The sequence below is a fragment of the Ischnura elegans genome, chromosome 8 (genome assembly GCF_921293095.1).
Source record: "Ischnura elegans chromosome 8, ioIscEleg1.1, whole genome shotgun sequence".
Taxonomy (NCBI): domain Eukaryota; kingdom Metazoa; phylum Arthropoda; class Insecta; order Odonata; family Coenagrionidae; genus Ischnura; species Ischnura elegans.
The window spans coordinates 45,841,049-45,856,471 of NC_060253.1; the positions used below are offsets into that span (position 1 = coordinate 45,841,049).

The following is a 15,423-nucleotide window of genomic DNA, read 5'->3' on the forward strand; positions in this document are numbered from 1 at the left end:
AAAAAAATTATTATGCATGAACAACTCCTTGATGACGCCGAGGTGTAATTAAAAGCGACGTCCTTGAAAATCAGTAATATAGGCTTCAATTAGCATTAATTTTATCAAGCTATTGCATTACGTCGGTGCATGAAACTCTTTGAACTTTCAGCGTTCCTGTTTATTCGGGTAGGACGAGTCGTTCGTTGTATGCAGGATTTATTTAAGTTTTTCCCGGCGTATGATCTGCAGGAATAATTTTCGGGTTACAAAAACAACACCAATCGATAGCAAACCAATCAAGGCCCTTTTGAAAGGCACACGAGGATACAAATACTGACAAGAACTTGGCTATCATATTCTATCCCTGAAGACCATGGCAGACGTAGCCGTTTAAAAAAGATCTTATGTTTTCCTATGCCTACGTCGGCAGCCATTGAGGAGATTACCCTGTGGAGCACTTAAGCAGCCTTCTCTATTAGCCGTTAAAACGTTGGTAATATGTACTCAAAACAGTACCCTGTGGAAACCCGAGAATTATTCCTGCATGAACTGGATGTTGCCGAAGATATGTTTAATTTTTATTATTGATATTTAGAGATTCCGATACCTTTTTGCAGGGATACCGAAAGTGTTATACAAAAGCATGCATTAAATGTGTGCTGGCCTTAAGTCTTCTAGGTCTCTCTCTCACTCTCTCCCCCACTCACCTTTCCCCACCCCATCCTTCCGTCTTCCCCTTCCTCCCCTCCTGCCCCTCCTCCCGCCACTGCCCCTCCCCTCCGCTCCCTCGCCACCCCTGGGCCGCCCTACCAGTTGCGCCGCGGATTCTGTCGGTGAAGGGTGAGTCGCTCGCTCTCCCATCGACAGAGAGAGACACTGAGAGAGGGACCTCGCTCACACAAACAGCCCGTGTTGTGTACACGTCGCTCGAGAGGAATTTCCCTCCGTCCCACGGAGAAATATTCCCTTTTCTCCTCATTCCCAGAGTTTATCTTAGTACCTCCTCCTACCTCATTCCTCTGTGTTTTGTTTATCTTAGTCTTTCCAGGTTTATCTGGAGCTCTCTCAAAATCTCCAGCTTGTTCTTTTACCCCCTAGTCCCATAGGTTCCCTTGTAGACGAATTGTTTTCCTCGTCCGATTGATCTTTACTTAAACCTTGTCTTGTCGTGTTTAGTTTTATACTTTTGCTGTAGTCATTTTGCTCCCAAAACCTACCGGTGCTACCTCTCCGGCAGTAAAGGTTCTTTTTTCAAACACATATCTACCTTCACGAATGCCTATATTTAGTTTAGCCCTGTTATTTCAGCCGTTTTTCCTGTTTTCCTCAATACATTTCACAGTGTTTGTGTAGTATTATTCTCCTAGCCTGTCGGAAAGGTAGGACTTTTGGAAGAAGTGTGAGATTATGCAAGATTCAGCCTTAATTTCTATTGAAAGGGACTCATCTCGAATGCGATATTACGTCCCTATCAGCGAGTTTGACGTAGCTCCGTGTTTAGCACACCATCAACTCGTGCCCATCGGGAGTAGTGCTACTAAAACCGTTCTCCTGCCCTGGTTGTGACCGCCTGGAGGAAGAGGAATCGCCGCCCAGTGCGCTTGTGTTTTGTTTTCCCTCTGGTGACCAGTGTTTCCCAACCCCGGGGGCGGCATTTTTTACTCCTGCCTCATCTGACCGTCTCGTCTCTAATTCCCCCTGACGCCGCGCGAGGGAGAGTCCGGTGTGGTGCCGCCCCCTCTACCCACCTGGCCATGTGCCTCCGCCCCCCGTCTCGCCGACCCCTCGCCCGGGGAAGACCCCCGTCCTCCCTCCCGCCGACCTCGTGACCGCTCGCGGCAGCCGGCCGCGATACTCCAACGCAACCGCCGAGGAAGACGAGGCGTCCACGGCCGGGACAGGCGGCGCTACAGAAAACCACGTTACGAACCACAGAGCATGAGGCTTCTATCTCTTCCGTCTCTGACGCCTACTTCGTCTGGTACGTTTGTGTTCCCCTCGGTACCCCGTCCTAAGCAACGAAAAGTTAAATAGGAATGATTTATAATGAAAGCCCGAGTGAAAAGCGAATCAGAATTACAGGGAGATAAAATTGTTCTTGACTGGAAAGGAAACCACCTATCTTGACTCATTGAACAATGCGCTGCTCTTGATCTTTTCCATTTGCTTAATTATGTCGGCAATCTGGTGGTCAATGTATTGTCCTATTAAGTCTGCAGTCTTTGCTTCATTTCATAATGGGTTAGGCTAATCAGGGTAGGCGAAACCGCGGTCACCTTTTTGAACTGCAAATCATGAGGCTTTTGCACACTCCGTCCAATTTAAATGCTTGTTGATCGATTCTCGGCTGAATGTAAACGGGAAGTTAATATATGGTTTCCTCCAATTTCAATTGGCCTTGTACAAATGTACCCCATCTTTATGACGGTTCAAAGGTGTAGGTGCCATTGCAGACTTAGAGGAACTTTTAGAAGTTTGACACGGTTAATTATGTGACCAATTTCCATAGATTCAGACAAACAGCTGTCAATTAATGAGTAAATTCTCAATATCTTCGATGGCTACGTCCTTGGAGGCTTTGTACACTTTTGAGTCATAATATGACGTTAATTTGACGTTAGAACTGCGAAAAATGATAAAGGTTGACATGAAAGAGATTGAGACGCCGCGCCTCCAAAAATGCCAAGTCTCGTATACTTCGTACTTGCTGAGGGAGACTCCGACTATCCTCTTCCGACCACTACCTCAAAATGTAATTCCCATTCTCTTCCAAGAGCTCATCCATATATATTGGAAATCCGTGTAAGCCATGAAACCGGCGTATTTTCGGGGTCCGTCTATAGTGCGACGTGATGGACGACAATTGTTTTCCCCTGATTAAACGCAATTTCCTGGTCCTACCGACGAGGCGCACCATTTCTTTTTACCCCCTTTTCAGAGCCATGCTCACTCGTGCAGTAAACATGGAGAAAAAATATTTATACGAATCCTTTTTGATGTCCCAAACATATATTGCCCGCAAGCATTATTAGGATTGGAGCGGTATTTACGACAAAATTCTGAACATGAAATGAGTATTTCCAATATCTTTACCTCTATCCATGTCGACTCCTGTTAGTAATGTCGATAAAATTGTGATGATACTATGATACTCACCTTTGATTTACTCGAGATATTTAGCATATAGAATCGAGGTAGTAAGGCCGTATTTACCCTGATTCTGTCATTGCTTCCGAAGAACGGATATTCAAGGATCATTGATAAGTTACCAGGTAGTTAATTAATATATTTTTTATATTTAATTAGATAATAATATGTTCTCACGACAACTGTGGCAAATTTATTTAAAAAATGGGCTCATTTTATGGTGAAGGGGCTTCACCTCTAAAATAAGAGCAGTGTATCCTCCAGAAAGAACCAGTATCCATTTTTTTATTGCCTCGAAATTTGCGATCCAGCAAAGCGATGATGAGAGTTGAGGAAAAGGGACCAGAGGTAGACTGAAAGGCGATAGACATTATTGCGCATTAATGAAAAATACCTAGGAGACTTAGAATAGAAGTGTGGCAACCCCTGATTTTAGGTAAAATGCTCAATCGTAAACAAGCGACAGAATACCTGTGCTAATGAAGTTTGATTTCTCATGACTGTGACTATGCCTCTTGGTTATTGGCTTTCGAGGTCCATGATTACAGGAAATAAATAACTTATGCGAATAATTACTGTTTGACTGTCAGGAAAATTAAAGGGTAACACGACCCTCCCTTTGGTGGCTTTTTGGGGTAGAGGTTCAAGGATTATTTGGCTCGGCAAAAATGTAGGGCTAAAATAAAGGCCACAATCCTCATTGAAATCGGTTTTTACAAAGCACAGGTTATAAAGGATGTATAGGAGAAGAAATGTGTTACTATGAAAAAGCTTGCGGATAGGAGAGAGGAATGGAGAGCTGCGTCAAACCATTCTCAGGATTGTTGACTAATGATGATGATTTTGCCGGACGGATAGGTTTGGGAATTCGTTTTTCTCCCGCACGATAAGAAACCTTAATAAATGCTTATCGTAATTTCGTTTGAAAATTTCCTTTTATGAGTTAAATACGGCTGGTGTTCTAAAACCCCACGCCACAAGCCTATTGAGGCGGCTTGCGGGGTAGTATGCAGATGTATTCTCGATCTCCTGTCGAAGTCTGAGTTTTAATGTTTGCCGTTGCGAGTATTCCTGTATTTCGCCTATTTTTTGGGTGTGAACGTTGATGTTTGCCTTTAGCTCGAAATTCTTTAGGGAAAAGGATTGTGAAGCGACAGATGTTGCAACCTTGTGTCAATGAGTTTGGATGTAGCTCTGTAGGGGACCCTTGGAATCCCAGCACGCCCACACCTTCATTCCTAGTGCTTTTTCCCCTTTTTCTTCTCCTTTTACCTTATTCATCCGACCTTGTGAGCCGGGCCACACCTCTCGCTTCAACTGAGAGAAACCCCATTCTATTATTCATTCGCATGGCCGGGCTTGGTGGCGGTAAAGGGTTACCTCCCCACGGAAATATCCACATGCAGGGAAATCCACGGAAAAAAGGCGAGGATCGCGGTGCGGCGTTGGCTCAAAATATCGTTGAATGTGCGTGGGAAGGAAGGTGAGTATATTGGGATGGGGAGGAAGGTGCGTTGAAAGGCGGAGTGAGTTGGGTGAAAGGAGCGTGGTCGAATCGGGCAGGAATTTTGGTGGCATTTGACCGTACCTCTGTTTAGAGAGACACCTCATAAGTGTTGGTGAATGCAATGCTGGTTCCGCTTCGGCGTGTATCAATCCATTTGTATGCTGATGATTACGGTGAATGAAAATAGAACTTTTCTACAGGCTTCTTCCACGTACTCCGCGTAGTAATCAGGATTTTTGGAGGATAATTGTGGTTTCTTTTTCCACCACAAATATCAAAAAGATGTGCTCTGCAGTGGTTTAAGGGCTAAAACACATCGTACGTGGATAGCATTTAAGGGAAGCGGATGTCTTGTTTAGTTACATTATCATTAGAAGTGAGAAATGGAAAAGCGACCACAGATAGCTGGAAGACAATAGACCTGGTTTCTTTTTCCTCCTCAAATCTCAAATAAGTGTGCTTAATTTATATTAATAATTATTTGATTACCTGCCAAATCTCCTTGATTGATCTCCTTATTGGTCTTGCTGGGAACAACACCTGCCTGTATCGGTTCTGCAAATTCAAATCCATTATCCATGCTCACAAAAATTTCTTATCTGTGGAGAGAATATATTTTGGCTGAGAGCTAATCTGTGGATAGCCTGATGTGATAGTTTGAATATATTGTGATTTTGATGTACATATTTTACATTAATTGCATCGAGATAAAGTTGTGGTATTCATTTCAATTGAAATTACTCATCGCGTCGAGGTTACCCGAAATACCCTTCTGAATGAAAATTTCCTCTTTCTCCTGGAGGAGCAGTGATTTCGGAAAAGTGTAGGACTGTTCCGAATTACATTGGTCTCTTTTTCATTCTCTGCACAATATTTCTAGTTGAGTAATTGATTTTAACGTACCCACGGACGCGTGTATCAAATCATTTCTGCTGTCAAATTCACGTCCTAAGTTTTATTTCTTTGGTCCTCTCACATTTTCCAGCGCTCCTGCTTCCAACTCGTTGCGTTTTCATGTCGTGCGAGTTTCATTGCTGTCACGTCTTTTCATAATCTGTCCCACATATTTCCTTGCTCCGGTTGGTTCTCCCCGTCTACGCGTAATATTTTTCTTCCCGTCATATCAGCCCTTCCTCATGCATTAGCATTCTCCTGGCCATCTTTCCCTTCACAAAGTATTCCCTTAAACTCTACAGAAGACGGTTTTGCGAACTCCTTCAATTCATATTCTTTGGGTTGGCCGATAGCCGCATCAGTAGTCTCGTCGTGGTGGACACTCGGACACCAGTCGTTACAAATAATTGAGATGAAAAGGTGTTGGTCGGACTGACTTGGCGAAATGCGTGCTATGCTTCGATTCCTTAAGCAAATAAGAAAACACATCTTTTAGAGCTACATGGAAAACATAAAATTTGAACCTCACTACGTTTCTACGTGCGTGTGATCAATAAATAAAAGTGATATTTTGCCTACCGACCTTACCTGCGGCTAGACCTTTTAATCTCTTACGGCCGACCAACCATTACTCTTACTTTACAAGGAGACTGCCATTTTAGTCATTTGCTGTTTGTACCGCTGCTGAGTGGTAGACTTCAATCAAACTACATTTTTGTTTTAAATTCAAAATGTCCTCGGACTATAATGACACCAAGCATGCCTGTTTTATTGTTGATAATTCACTTTTTACAGTGAAAATGAATGCTGGCTATAACGTTTTCACTACTTATCAAACACAATAAATACCATATTTATTATAATTTTATAATCGTAATACGGTAGTGTTTGAGATCGTTTTATCAATTTGATCGACAGATTTTACGAACTACATCGCAAGTCGTAATAATAGGCGTGTGTGGTGATTGTTAGCACACTATTCGTCAGCAAAAATGGAGAAGAAAAGTGACCTACGTTGGACTGATTTGGCTAATTGTATGATAAGCTTAGATTTCTTGAGCAATTAAGAAGACATATCTTCCAGAGCTACACGCAAAGCATAATATTTCAACCTCACTACGTTTCTAGATGCGACTGGAGCAATAAATAGTAGATATATTTTGCCGAACGGATACGATAGGAGTTCATTTTTACCAAATAGGAAATATTTTAATAAGTGCTTGGAGTGCTCAGTGCATCTCGAATCACTGCATTGCACGCACACTTTTTTTTCTTTTTTTAAGCAGCTCCCGCCACACGTCTGTTTAGGCGGCTTGCGGGGTAGTATGTAGATGTTGATGAAGGGTTGCCCGTGCAGAGTGTAGGTGAGCCTTCCATTTTCAAGCTCTTGACACGAGAGAGAAAGAAAAAATCTCATTCCTTCATTCTGGGTTTGTGTGAAGCAATTAGGCTAAGTAATTCCTTTGACAATGATCCCGCGGGACTTCTCTGGAGAGCCCGGAACTGGAATTCTCGTCTAATGCAACGGATTCCGCCGAGAGACCCTCCACCTCCTAGTTTTACGTTGAGTTCATCCCTCTCGCCTCTTACTTATATGAACTCATTCCTCCGCATTCTTAAACCCCTTATCTTTCGTGGAATTCTGAAGGCGAGGAACGAGTACGTGTTGCACTTCATAAAACCCCAGTGTATCATCTACATTTACATGCGTCTAGTCTTCTCTATAGGCATATGGCGAGAGGTTTAAGGTCACCTGTTGTTAAACAAAAATAAAAGAAAGGTGGTGTGCGATTGAGTAATTTGACCCGCCTAGACCCCCGAGTCCCGAAATCCATTTTTGTCCTAGTTTTCAGCAAAGGAAACGTCTATCCTGGGGTCATAGAGGGATTTTTCCTATATAGATTTTTTCTACGCACTCCTTTCATCACATTTCTATAGGCTACCTCTGGAAGAATATTTTCTTGGCCTTGGTAGTTATGCACTCTGCGTGCACTAAATAAGTAATGTGTGCACTGATATGATTATTTGGAAACTCCCTAGCATTCGTATAAGCCGTTTTTTGATCGAGGGAAGGCAAGTTTATAAATCTAACAGTTAAAGCGAAGTATATCTTCTAATTTTTGAAGTAGTTACGAAGTAGCAGCATCGACGGAATAGAATGCACCAATAGGTACTTCCTGTCCCATTCTCTTTTTTGAGAGACTAGAGGAGTGGCCGGCGGTAATTATATTCCTGGAATGCATACCAGCGCCTGAAACAATTTTCCTTTTATTCCCTGGCTTCGTGTGGATTCAGTGATGACGTTGATCTGGCTGAGTGCTTTTAATCACTTATAAGTATATCTTCGCCCTCTTTTTGGACTTAGGATGCAGACGAGAATACAGAAACGAAATTAGAACATGGACTGTTTTGCTGTCTTACGTCCATGAATTCTCGCATCCCTTCCATCAATTCACCACCTTACGCAACACAATTTTGAGTGCGTCATCGTACACACGTCAGATTGTGCAAGTGCGTGCCTCATTTAAAACGACCTCAGAAGGTATCTGCTATTAATTGCGCAAACATATATACTCTTCGTATTTCTATCTCGTCTGCGTTTTTCCTCTCGCGGCTCACCACAATTTTGCACTGCTCTAAATGTAAACGGCTCGTATCTCAATTGTTTTTCTCGTACCTACGTAGATTTTTTTAAAAATTCTTTCTTCTGCGCGTTATTAACGATTGCGATGGTGCTGATACTGCAGGAACTCTTCGTCCTCGCCAGGCCACCCGCGGTCGTGCGCGACCCAGCTGATGAAGATACGTCACATTCCCCGCAAGCATTTTATCTCCGAATGCACCAATACGGACTTCCTGTCCCATTCTCTTTGTTGAGAGACGAGGGGAGTGGCTAGCGGTAATTATATTCCTGGAATAAATCCCCCACCTGAAACTATTTTCATTTTTTCCCTTCGCTTCGCGTCGACTCAGTGATGACGTTGATTTGGGCGAGTGCTTTTAATCACTTACGACTTTTTTTTAGTGCTGTTGGGTGTATAGATAGATTTTCCGAGGTTTTTTAATCCAGCAAATTTTTTTGCTGTTAGGAAGAAAGAATATGTCGTATTTCACCATTTTATAGCTATAACTTGATTGCATCGGTTGACAAAATGTTAAACCAATAATATTATTGCAAGAGACAGTGTATACAAAAAATACCGTGATATCTTACATTTTGACTTCCAATTTTTTTTGCCAATTTATATTTATTTGACGCGGTATTTTGAGAGAAACTTTCACAGAAAATGAAAATTCACTTTCTACATTCCAGAATAATGTTTTATTTCCTAGTATCGTTTCGACACTGCGTATCAAATTTATGAACATGTCGATACCATGGTTGAATGTTGGTTTGAAATTATTAATTTAATTTTACTGTCTTTTTTTCGTGGTCTCGCAAAGTAAAGCCTGAAATAGAATCTTTCACGTTTAAATTAAATAAATATTTGTTTTTCTCATTTCCTCTTGGACACATTCTTGAATGGAAATATTTACTATGATATGACGTTTCGAAAAATGTACGGGCTTATTTTTCACCAAGCATCGTTATAATACTCGCAACGTGCGCAGCGTGCCTCGGATAATGTCGTCAATTTGATGAAAATGCACTCGGTCGGAAAATTGCTTGGGAAGCATCGTCTCGTCCCGAAGTCTACCACACGAGAATGTGCAAGAAGATGCGATTGAACTCACGGAGCAGTCGGCTTCGCGTCTCATTTTATTTCTTACTCTCACCTTTTTTATTTTGAGAACTCGTCCATTCTGTCGCAAATTACGCTGTCAGCTCTTCCGCAAGAGCAGCAGTTTTCAAGCTTAGAAGAAAAGGGTGCTCACTCATTGTATGACGGATTGTCAAGATATAAATTAAGGTGAAGGGGTGGTGCATCGGACGTTCTTGCTCCCTCCTAATCCTCTCCGTGAAACAGGAAAGGGAGGCACTTTGCCAAAAAGCTCGAGTTTGAGTGGGTGGGTGGGGGGGAATGAGGGAGGGTAGCATTGTATACTCCGTATGGCGAGGATTTCCGACTTCCTCGCGCTGACACCCAGGGCGCGCGATGAGTCGTTCCGCACGGATTCGTGCCGCGAACGGTTCTGCCTGGGAGAGGAAAAGGAACGAATCCGGCCGTGGGTATCATCTCGTTCCATTGGCAAATTTTGTAGCAATAATAATTTGAGTTTTTTTCTTTCACTTGACCCTTACGTTTAATTTGATTCAGTGTCTTGGAGTATAAATCTTGGACTGTCCGGGAAGGACGGTCGCCCGGATTTTCAGCGGTGGGGATATACCGCCAGGTCAAAAACTGTGACCGATCCTGTATTATGTAGGATAGGGTACAATTATTTCGGTTACATAAAACATTGAGCCGCACCCTTCTCTCGTTCCTTCGTTCCCAAACTTTTACAACGCCTGTGCCGTATTCTCATCCTCATTCTTTGCGATTCACGTTGTTCCTCCTGCGCCCCACCAAAATGATACACGGCTCTTGATGCTACCGCCTCGTGTAGCCATTAAATTGGGAAATAAAATCTCAGAAAATATTTTTTCTGTTACTTAGGCAACCAATTAAGGGCAGGGGTATATGCATTAGCCTGTCGAAAGTGGTAAGGTAGCATATAAGCCGGTCGGCCTTTTTAGATTTTGTTAACTTGTCGAAAGTTAACCTGAATCTTTTGGCTCGTGTTAACATGAATCTGGAAAAATATCATAGGTAGCAAATTAATTAGCAAGTATCTAATTAATTACTAAGGATTGTTATATTTTCTGAGAAAGACGTACTTGGAACCTATAAGTTTGTATGTATTCACGCCCACGGGTAGAAAGTTAATTTACGCCAACGACGAACTCTGCGACGTAAAAGTCATTTTTATTTGGAGAGATTCAATCTTGGATTACCGTATTACTCCAGCGGTAGGTTACTAGATTTCAGGAATTTCTCGAATCTTTCATTTCTAAAGACCGTTTTGCATGAGGCACGGAATTGCGCATTTTAGGACTGCATTAGTTTCTCTTTGTGGCGTGGAGTTACGCGAACCGAAATTAGAACAGGGGCTAATTTGCCATCTCACTTAGACACATTCTCGCATGTTTTATAGCAATTCACCGTTTTGGACGACACAATTCTTACTGCGCCTTCGTACACACGTCAGATTGTGCAAGTTGGTGCCACGTGTAAAACGGCCTAAGGAGAATTTTGGGGTTAGTTTATTTTTTGCGTAAATTGAAAAAAAATCTGCAAAAGGAACGACTATTTGTACAAGTCCATCTTGGTGAACGAAACAGAAATGAACTGAATTACTCTTTACTTCTCCCAACCCTTCTGAAATACGCCAACCTCATTTCTCCCTGTGCCACCCTCGTCTGGAAGAAGGAAGCAGATAAGGGAATGAGAAGGGGGAGTTATTCACCCAGTTGTATGGAGCTGTCTCTTGCAGGGAGCAAAAACTCCCCATTGTTCTCTTCGCTTGCCTCTATCCCTCTCTCTCTCTCTACATTCTACCCTGTGGCCTCTCTCTAATGCTCCTTCCCAGCATGTCTCCTTGTACATTGCGCCCTCTAGCTCCACATACACACACACACACCCACATATATATAGTGCTCCCTGGATTTCACCCCGATTGTTTCCTGAGCTGAGATGTTAGATGAATTTAGTGCCCTAACACGCGTGATCGTACAGTAGCATTTTTTCCCTTTAAAATTTCCATATTAAAATACAGTAATATTGATGGTGATAATCGTGACGAATAGCTATGAGACATTATATTAATAAGGAATTAGATTATTATTCTTTCTCTACTGGTTAATGAAATGCAATTTTCCTCTTTTTTTACACTATTAAATGAGACGTCCGCATTAAATATATCATTATTTGGGAGTCTGTCTTCATGTTGAATGTCGCAGTTAAATCGTTTAAAGAAGTGGAAAATTGCATTTTAGTTGCCATCAAATGATAGAATAGTCCCACGACACCGGCGTGAGTGCCTTAACATTATTGACGTTCATGACTTTCATGAAGTCATTCTTAACAATATTCTTCCTGGGCAAGACAAGCTGCTCCCAGTCCCGTCCTGGTGGTATTACTTTTCAGAACGTTTTTCATTAATATTTTGCTTTTATTAATGTTTTTTTCATATTTTGTATCCGTTTTTCCAACATAGGCCACGCTAGACTATCGTGTACGAATAGTAGACTTTTTACACTTTTATAGTTGCCCATTTTATCTGCTGGAAAATTGTTTATTTGTAAAAAAAATTACGTTGAATATCTTTTTGACCGTACAACTATATTTGTTCTCTCTCATTATACCTTATACAGAAAAAAAAATTCTAATAAACTTCATGATTTTTTCCTCACATTTATTTCTGCTTGCCATGATATTGTTTCAATAGAAAGCAATAATCATTGTGAAGGTATATGATGCTAAGCAATAGAATTTTTTAAAGTATTCTTGCTCTTTTCGTAGCAGGGAATGAGGCAGTTGTATTTTGTCCTAGTTTCAGGCGAAATATAAAACCCGGAGCCGAATGATGCTCTAGAACGTCATTAAAAATTTCCGAAAGTAGACATGGACCCATGTCATGCTACTACGGCTTTGTAATGAAACATGTAGCAAAGTCCGTCCTCAATTCGTAATGCCTCCTTTTGACCCTCTTCAGTAGAAAATCCATTCTTCCATTAACGAGGGAAAGTTCTTGCATCCTGTCCAGCAGTAAATCATTTAGTGTCGCGGGTAGAGTTTTTAGGCCGACGAGTAGTGCACAATGGTATATAACTAATCCGCGTCTATTTACTTCTCTTACAAATTTACTGAAGGTGGTAGTGCTAGTAAAAGTTGATCTGACTTTTTTTAATTATTATTTTATTCTCATAGCCTTTCATTTTGGTAAATTTCGTCTTGTCTGGAGGAATAAAGAGGTACACTGTCTGTATGAGCTTAAAAAATTGAAATGGCTAGAACACTTGGTGGATAAGGACGAAAATTTGGTTAGTACGTGAGTATGGATTTTAATGAGCTGGAATTAAATTTTCTTTTATAAATATGTATTAGATTGCATTAAAAAGATAATTGTCTCTTAATAGTTTTATTTTTTGTGCTTATAGTTGGCAAACAACATTTTTAATTGCCAGAGAAGCCTTAACCTCGAATGAAAATAGTCAAGTAGAATGCGAATACATTTAAGCGGAGTAAATTCACCAAATGATGTGCTAGGTTAAAAACCCAGTCGTTAATTTCCCTATTTATCCTTATATTTGGTAATCGCTCTTATCCATAAGGATAATATCTTTTGTTTTCCAATGTGGGCATGGAATAGACAAATTCTGTTCGTAATAGAATAAGATTTATAGTAATATAGTTATTATCTCCGTGATAAAAAATATAAGTGGTTTTTTCCACACTTCTAGTGAAAACTCAATTACCGACCATATCAACATACTTTTTTGGTTTTTTATTTATTTTATAAATTTAATGTTAACGGTTTCAACATATATTGTCATTTTTTATTATGTTATCCTTAAAAATGACATAATATGTTGTAACCATGGTTGGTAGTTGAGTTTTGTAAATAAGTGTGGAAATTACCAGTTGTAGTTTTTATCATAGATAAAAACTGAGTCCAACCGGAAACAATTTTTTGCGTAGTTATTTTGCATTCTGATCCAGTTACTTAATTTTTATTTGGTTCAGAAATATCATTAACGCCGAGCAGAACGTTGTGAGGGCGGGGCATTAGACGCTTATCGGGTGTGAGGAATTTAGGACGGGCTTGACGGGCGATACTGGGTCATACTGGCTTGATAATCCCTCTCGTAGACGCATCGGGTCAAAGTTCATGAGCGTCACGCCCAAAGCTATTTGTTTTCCAATTTGTTCCCCATATTAAAAGTGCCTTTTATATCAGCTGCAATGTTCCGTGTGGTAATGCAGTTAGAATGCCGTTTCCATGCGAGCTCAGTGTATATTGTAAAATGCAAAAAATACTTTTAAAGCCCTTTTAGTAATTACGGCGCAATATCTAAGCTCATTATTCTCGCTATATGGGTGCAGCCGATTTATTTTCTCCTTTTCTGTTTTTCTCTACTTATTCTTAGTTCTTCTGTTGCGTGATTCCTTGACTAGATGCGGGCACCGCTGGCAAAGTAATGCAATCCGACGGTAAAACTATGATATTATTGACGGTGTCCGTGATCGTAACGATTTCATGTTTCTTTTTTATATGAAAAAATTTCTCATAATTTTTTCCACTGATACATTCCTCGTATTCTTATGTAATTGAAGGCTCCTCATTATCTTATACTTATATTTTCTCGTTTCTTGATTTATTTTACATGCTCATGTTTTTCTTGCTCATGCTATTTTTTTTTTTTAATTCACAGCTGTATTTTATAAGATATATTATGAACGCATAAATAAGTTCTTGTAGATTCTTCCTGGTAAATAGAAGTAAATATACCTGAAGCTCCACAAATATGTTGTTTATTTTTTCTATTCATACTTTCAGTGGAGAAATCAATTTATTTATCTATTTAATTTATCCCAGAGTATAGGAAAACGAAGTAGTGATCCAGTGTTAGAATGTATATCGTAAAAACAGTTAATTGTAATGGGGTGGAAGACTAATGCTTGAGCCGCCCGCATTTATTGCCTTCTGTAGAATGAAATTCAATATTTATAATAGAGCGTTCAAATGTCCGGATCGATACGTATATTATATGAAGTTTCCATTCGAATGACTTGCGATTTCGTGCCTCTTCTTTCGTCCTCCCATTCCACCATCCTTATCGACATTCGATGAGGAGTATTTTATTTATTTGAAGGCCCCTGCTTGGCTCGGTACTGACGTTATTGATTGGATCCATTTTCTATTGCCTGTTGCTTTCTTTCCGGGAGACTTTGGTGACCTCCCAATTGCGCACTGGGGCCAAAGCTTTTGCACATCTGTAATTCCATCTCTTGGCTCACCATATAGCTGTTTCATATCCGTGTGATGAACTTGAAGTTGTTAATGTGAGTATTACGGTTTCGCTCCTGATTAATGTGTATTAAATTGTTGACAAAGATCATTCAGTTGTTTTCCTTTTATTATGTCAATCCATGTGTGTAAAAGTGTAGATATACTTTCAAATTGTCTCTCGGTCTTAAGATGTTAGGAGTATATCGATACCTCCTCTGCGCAAACGCTTAACAATCGCCCACTGAATCAAATCCGCTCATCTAGTAGCCTTAGTAGTACTAGATGAGCGGATTTGATTCGGTGGGCAATTGTTAGGCGTTTGTGCGTTGGAGGTATCGATATCTGCTTTTCGGTGATAGCTTAACGCAGGTTATGGATATTGACTTTAAAAACTAATGCAAAGAATTGGTATAATTTAGATGGATAAAGTTGAAGTTGGCATCATCTAGCTAAATAAACTACGGATTTTTGTATTTAAATATTTGTATTCTAGAACTTATGTAATAAGATACTTAAATAATTGTAATAGTTAGTCGCAAGTTGTAATTGTTGTAATAGTTGCAAGTAGTTGTAACTTCTCTTCCCATTTGTGTTGAAGTTTCACTGTGTGAAAATTATGAAAGGCGGATTGTGAGTTCTCCAATAGGGTAGTTTCCTTCATCAAAGAAAACGAAAGGCATTGATTGCGATTCGTTACCCACCATTAGTGTATTCATAATATACAAATTGTTTGGTTTTAGAGATACCGGTTTAGACGAATGGCAATGGTCAATTTTATTTTCATTTGAAAAAGGCCAGATTGGTGCCCATGCGATGACACTCCACGTGACGTCAGAGGGACCTAGTTTCTATACGAGTAGATAGGAGTTTTACATCGTCTGAGATTACCAATGCATACA

At 40.4% G+C, this 15,423-nt stretch overlaps 1 protein-coding gene across 6 annotated transcripts in view; it reads left to right on the plus strand.

Annotated features, from left to right (window-relative positions):
- Positions 1–15,423, plus strand: part of LOC124163629 (disks large 1 tumor suppressor protein) — a 1,021,363-nt gene that overhangs the window by 681,090 nt on the left and 324,850 nt on the right. The window contains exon 1 of one of the 6 annotated variants that reach the window (XM_046540667.1): positions 831–1,963. The exons of the other annotated variants lie outside the window; for them this stretch is intronic. The gene's annotated coding sequence lies outside the window, so the exon portion shown is untranslated. Of the gene's footprint in view, positions 1–830; positions 1,964–15,423 lie in introns of those variants that run through there. 6 annotated transcript variants of the gene reach the window in all.